At 35.8% G+C, this 6,043-nt stretch overlaps 1 long non-coding RNA gene across 3 annotated transcripts; it reads left to right on the top strand.

The window, feature by feature from the left end:
- The first annotated feature begins 369 nt into the window (after positions 1-369).
- On the top strand, positions 370-5,871 carry LOC122060484. 3 transcript variants are annotated; one of them, XR_006134425.1, is made up of 13 exons: positions 370-808; positions 892-978; positions 1,276-1,371; positions 1,529-1,661; positions 2,555-2,649; positions 3,699-3,746; positions 3,855-4,147; positions 4,380-4,529; positions 4,613-4,691; positions 4,818-4,885; positions 4,981-5,037; positions 5,161-5,231; positions 5,420-5,871. It is a non-coding gene; the product is annotated as an uncharacterized LOC122060484 (long non-coding RNA). The 3 variants fall into 3 exon arrangements; XR_006134423.1 differs by having other exon boundaries at positions 3,699-4,147; XR_006134424.1 differs by lacking the exon at positions 2,555-2,649 and having other exon boundaries at positions 3,699-4,147.
- Positions 5,872-6,043: the final 172 nt, after the last annotated feature.

Below are 6,043 nucleotides of genomic sequence, written 5' to 3' on the forward strand. Positions count from 1 at the left end.
AACAAGCAACAGTACATTATATATATACTCCAAATCGCGGTTCGACCCATCGGGTCACGAACAATCCGATCGAACCATACCCCCGTACCCCCATACGAGATCAGTGATGGGCTCTGGGCCAAGCCCTCTGCTTCCATCACAGATCTCAGAAAATTTTTCATTCAGGTCGCCACCAAAATATGTCAGATAGGATCAATCTTCAAAACGGATCAAGAATTCGAGACAAACTTAACACCCTTCTCAAACATCATTTCCAGATCTACGAGGTCTGCACTCTATTCAGAAATTTTATTTTATATGCAATGAAAAGCTCACTCGATTACCAGAGGGTCTACACACCCTTCATTCCCTTGGATTGTTGAGTATTGGTGGGTTTTCATCGGAGCTGGAGTCCTTTCCCAACTTGGAGCCTCTCCAACACTTGCCCTCCCTTCGAAACTTCCATATTGAAGGCTGGTCTAAGCTTACATCTCTTCCTCAACAACTTCAAAGTCTAACAGAACTAGAATTTTTGGGTATATATGTGTTTCATAGTGTGGTAGCACTGCCGGATTGGCTACAAAACCTTTCTTCACTTCGAACGTTGGTTCTTGTTAAGTGCAATAATCTGATGTATTTTCCAAAAGAGGAAGAACTGAGATGCTTAACCACACTACAAGGGTTATATATTAAAAGTTGCCCCCTTCTCAAAGAAAGATGTACCAAGGGAAGACGCGAAGAATGGCCTAAGATTAAACACATTCAACACATCGAAATTGATGGCCAACTTATAGTGTAATTGGTGTAATAGTCATTCTTCATGGGTCAGGTTAGTTATCCACTATATATCTCTATCTGAGTCTTATGTCAATCATAATCACTAATTCTGACCCTTTTTACTTTTATTTTCAGATGAAATGTTTGAAGATGATGGGTTAGGCTCTGGAGTACTTGTGTTGATATCTTTTCATTACTTTGCCCAAGAATGGATCGATTTTGGTAGATCTCTCATTGTTTCTTTTATTATTTTTTCATCATTTTCTTCTTTCGATTATCCCTATAAGAGATTGCTAGTTAGGTTTTTTTTCTCGTTAAAGATCAGGAATTTTATTAAAGAAAAGAGAAAAAATACAGCTCAAAAAAACAATTTATAGATCCCCTACTATGGCATGGCCATCAACAGGGGAGAATAAGGTAGTTTGGTTTATTTCAATGATTTTGTAATATTTTCAACAATTTCATTGCACTCTTTGTTCTCTTGTCACCTCAAAATTCAATTTCTTATTTATTTATTAGGTCTCTATACCATCCATAGACTCGTAATCAATATGCAGGAGCTGCAACATATTCATTATCATCTACTGTTAACCATGCTTTGATCGAGCAGATGAGGTGCTTCCTATCTCCCTCGTTAACAATATTTATTGTACCTTCAAGAATTTCATCTTTTGAATTGTCCCTGCCATATTCAGATATTTAACAATTTTTAAAGTTTTTTTTTTTTCTGCTAACGAGGAACCCCTCAAATTTTCCCTGTTTTGCGGTTCAGGGCCAAGCATAAACCCATTTATACGCAGCCACACCTAATCCATGTAAAAAATCAGTCGCGAGGATACTCGAACTAGAGACGTCTGTTAACACACAATGTTTTTGAACTAGTGGAACAACACCCGGGTGTCGAAGTAAGTTTCAATTTCAACAATTTAGGTTTATTTCCATTCCATAAGTTGGAGCTGATTTACACTGGTTGAATTTTGTTTTCCCTTAAAATTCAATCAATCTGGTTTATAAGTCAATATATATACATATTTATAGAAAGGTGCTTCTATACATAAGTTTATTTTGGTTTGTTAAGGCTTTATTTATTTATTTATTCTTTCTTTTTTACAATTCTACTTGATGTACATGATGCACATGTAGTGGCATCTTAGGACACAACAGAAGAATCAGTCTCACTTACAAGTGTTAATTTTTTTTTAGTGAATGAAAAATATACTAAAACAAAAACAAGTGATGATTACATTTTTTTTTTTTTTTTAAGCAGAAGGGGATTCAGGTGGAAAGGGAAAAGAAAGGGATAAATCCCAGTACAGAAAATCTCCAGTAGGCGTAAGGCCTTAATAAAGCGACACTACAAAATGTTAAATAAGAAAAATTAGATTATGTAATTAGAGCACCCTTAGTAGAGAGAACTTAATCAAATTAAATATTGTATGATTACTTCAAGCAAACCATTCTATGGAAAAATGATACATTTCTTAAAACAGTGCTGAAGTGATACATTAGATAAGACAAAGTACAAACAATTTCTGGCCAAACATGAAGCAATCTTGATGGTATCTCTGTATTTTACTTGCACTCGATTGATCAAGTAGACGAAGTGATTTTAATATGTTGTTCACAACAATCGGATTTTCGTAGAGATCTAATCAAAAGATCATGTGTTCTCAAAAACATAAAACTGCTATGGAGAACTCTTTCAAGCAAATGTGCATTAGAGGTTTTAAGAGGCGGCAAAGGGGTCAGGTTTATGAGTATGTCATTTTGGATGCTAATAGATGGATGTGTTTCGCAGGAAGGGGATAGATCTGACAAAAGCAACTGAAGTCATCTCCATCATAGAACTGAAAAAATGGACAGTATTGAGGAGGATTCTTTGTAAACAGAGAGGTGAGAGGAAGATAGCTTGTAGTCCTATTCTTCATTTTTAGTGAATACATTTTTATCTTTCTGTGGACCAAAACCGAAACCGTTTATTAGAACCAAAACCGACTGGTTATAACCGAACCGGTGGTAATAGGATCATAATTAATTAGTTATCATATGCGTAGTCTTTTACATCTAAATTAAATTGTCTTTAGCAAAATAAAAGTATATTGTCTTGATTCTTTAGGAAGTTTAATATATGTAGGATTCACAGTAGCTATAGGATGTAAACCATTTTCTAAAACGATACTATTAACCGCATGTAAACGGGTTGTGAATCAAATAATAAAAACTGATTAAAAACCGCTAAAACCGAAACCTAATGAAAACGATTCTGCTTTTACCTTATTCCTATCCGATGCAGTTTTGATTTCACCTTATCAAAATGTGAATCGAATCAAAACCAAACGGAATAACCAAAATCACACCGATTGACACCCCTAGACATAGGGACTTTGTCGAACCATGTGTATCCTTGTGTAGCGATTGTTTGATTGTTCTTTACTTTTTGTTACATTATGTTTTCCACATCGTTAATAGGTTTTTAGTTCGTACAGGGAGAAGGTCAATCTTTGTACGTTATCTGATTTTCAATAACGGGTTATCTCCCCGCCCCCAAAACAAAACTATGTTCTGATATGGTCATTGCTTATCTTGAACTATTAGATTACTCAAGTATATATCATCAAGAACTGTGATTATATATTATGTGAAATCATTGTTTTCTGGTTCCTTACTCCATGTCTTCGGTTTATGGTGCACGCTTGGTACTCGAGTCCTAAAAAGTTTGGCCCTGTTTTGGGGGGTCAAGCTCTGTAGATTGTTGCTTGTACAGTCTTCTCCTTGCCCTTTTGCTTCCCCTTCTCTGTTAGGGGGAGCGTTTCCATTGTCCTTGTATTTGTGCTATCTTTCCATATATTTTAAAAATAAAAAAGAAAAATGAAAAAGGATACTTACTTTATGAAGAAGCTCAATCATCTTTCTATTTATTGACACAGTAAATTTGTTTGCAGGTTCTGGTGCCTTCTCCAACTACCCCTGGTAAACAAAAATGTTGACAGGTAGTTAGTATGCATTCAAACCCACATGTAGGGAATCCTTTCATCAATTAGAACACATCAAATAGTTCATCTCATGTATTATATGCTTTTGTATCCTCTTGTAACTAGGAAAACCCCTACAGAATCAGGAAAACATCAGTGATCTTGCCTATTGGGTCTCAACAACACCCACACTATTGTTTATTGTACAAAATACACTCAAGGCAAGCTGCACACCAAAAAAAAGCTTCAGGGCATGCTAGGACCTCACCCACCACCCTGTTTGGCTGAATGGAACAAGTAAAAGCTTCTTCAGTACTAGAAATAATGAATAACAAACTTAAGATGGTCTAGACTTTTTTGTTTCAGGGCCTTTTCTCATCCCTTCAGGCATGGAGATTTCAAGTGGCTACAGTGGAATGGTAAGCAAAAAGATTTCCAATCAAGAGTTGAAGCTAAATACCCTGCTCTCCTGTTTAACAATATCTTAGTGCATGTGTTGAGAAAATATATGAGATGGTCAGTGACAGTTTGAAGAAAGAAATCAGTCCATTCTTTAACCTGTGCATACAGTTAAACATTTGAGTAAGTATGAATTCATAAATGGAGAATGACTGATTCTGCCTACAAATAAATTCTCAACTGCAACTGCAGGCACCAAGATCAACAAGAGCTAGATCAATAAGTGGATCCTCCCAAAGTACTCGATCAAAGATAGTTGCAAAACAACAAGCATCAAGCATACACAGGCAAAGCATTGTAGGAAGCCTAGAATGCACCTGAGCTACAATGTGTGAGAATTATGTAAGTAGGCCTTTTCATTCTTCTACTATCTTACAGATGGTTCCAAAAGGTGACTCCTAACCACTTAGTAATTATTTTTTCAGATGTGCTGGTTCCTGAACTAGTCATAAGGAACACTTCCAGTAAGGTGTTCTTCTTCATAAATGTGCCTATTTTTAACAGGTTTGTAGTTTATCCAATTTTAATGTACTGAAGATCTTTTGTAAAGTGATTTAGACATGCTCAAGAGTGTGATCTTTATTTTTCTAATCAATTAAAATGATAAAAAGTTATGGTTTCTTTCTTCAGTTTGTTGCTTCGCCGTGTGTGCTGGCTTTCAAGAATTGGAGCAGTGGTGCTCCAAAGCAACAGCCCAGGTATGAGTTTGCCTGGATCATTAGCTATTAACTGATTTTGGGACTAGAAATTCTTTATTTACTAACTTGCATTTTATGTTTCTTCACTTTGGCAGGTTTCACATCAAATGCCTAACAAATCCTTGGATGAGATCATGAATGAAATCTGTCTGGTAACTTGCTATGCATCAAGTGGTCTACTAGAACTATAGAGAAGCTTGTTTTACATAGCAGTTCCAATAGAAGTAATGAACATGAATACATTAAGATTAGCACTCACCTTACATTTTTTTCAGGTGCTAAGCATTCCACAAATATATCGAATTGGAACAGTGTTCTGGGATGACAAATATGGATCCCAAGGGCTGTAAGTAGTCATTTTCATAAAGTTTATTTGCCAACTTGATTCAGCATCTTCACCATGCTTCTCCATTTCTTTTTTCATGAGAACAGAACCTGCCATTTTACAACCTCTAGATTCCTACATCTTTGAATTCTAGTAAGAAATTCTAAACTAGAACCTTATTCTAAAATTTTCACATCTGGGTGTTCCAGGTAATTGGCAAGATGCAGTTCTGAGAAAGACTATCCCTTGGTTTGTTCATCAGGACTGGATGTTTCTTAAGTCCTATCTTGCTTCTGTGGAGTGTGGAGTGGAAGATTACTCATTGTTATAGGGAAGCTTATCCAGTGGCTGATTTCTTGGCTAGGTTAGCGGCTAAAAAGGGTTCTTCTTCTTCTATGACTGTCTTTCCTTCTTTTACGAATGAAGAACTTTAGGTGGATGCCAGAAGACCGAGATTTTTTATCTTATGGGATTGATTTTTGTTAGGTGGTTTCCCTTGCTGATGGCAATGCCAAAGGTGGGGTTTTGGGCTTTCAACGTTTTTTTTTTCGAGTTCTGGCACTGTTAGCCAGTCATTCTTGTTTAACTCTTTTGTAATGTTTCTTATTTTTCTTACATTTTTTAATAAAAATGAAAGGAAAAAAAAAAAGGTAATTGGGAAGATGAGAGCATTGATGACAGGAGAGTGAAGTAATATGCCGAAAATTTATTTCTTGCTTGATGTTGCCTCAAGGTAATCAATCCTAAGACCCTATACAACTCATAACAAAAATATCTAAAATTCTTTTTCAACCAAAGAAGAATTTTATTGCATGATTTAGAAGAGTATCTAA

Source organism: Macadamia integrifolia, chromosome 14, assembly GCF_013358625.1.
Source record: "Macadamia integrifolia cultivar HAES 741 chromosome 14, SCU_Mint_v3, whole genome shotgun sequence".
Classification (NCBI taxonomy): domain Eukaryota; kingdom Viridiplantae; phylum Streptophyta; class Magnoliopsida; order Proteales; family Proteaceae; genus Macadamia; species Macadamia integrifolia.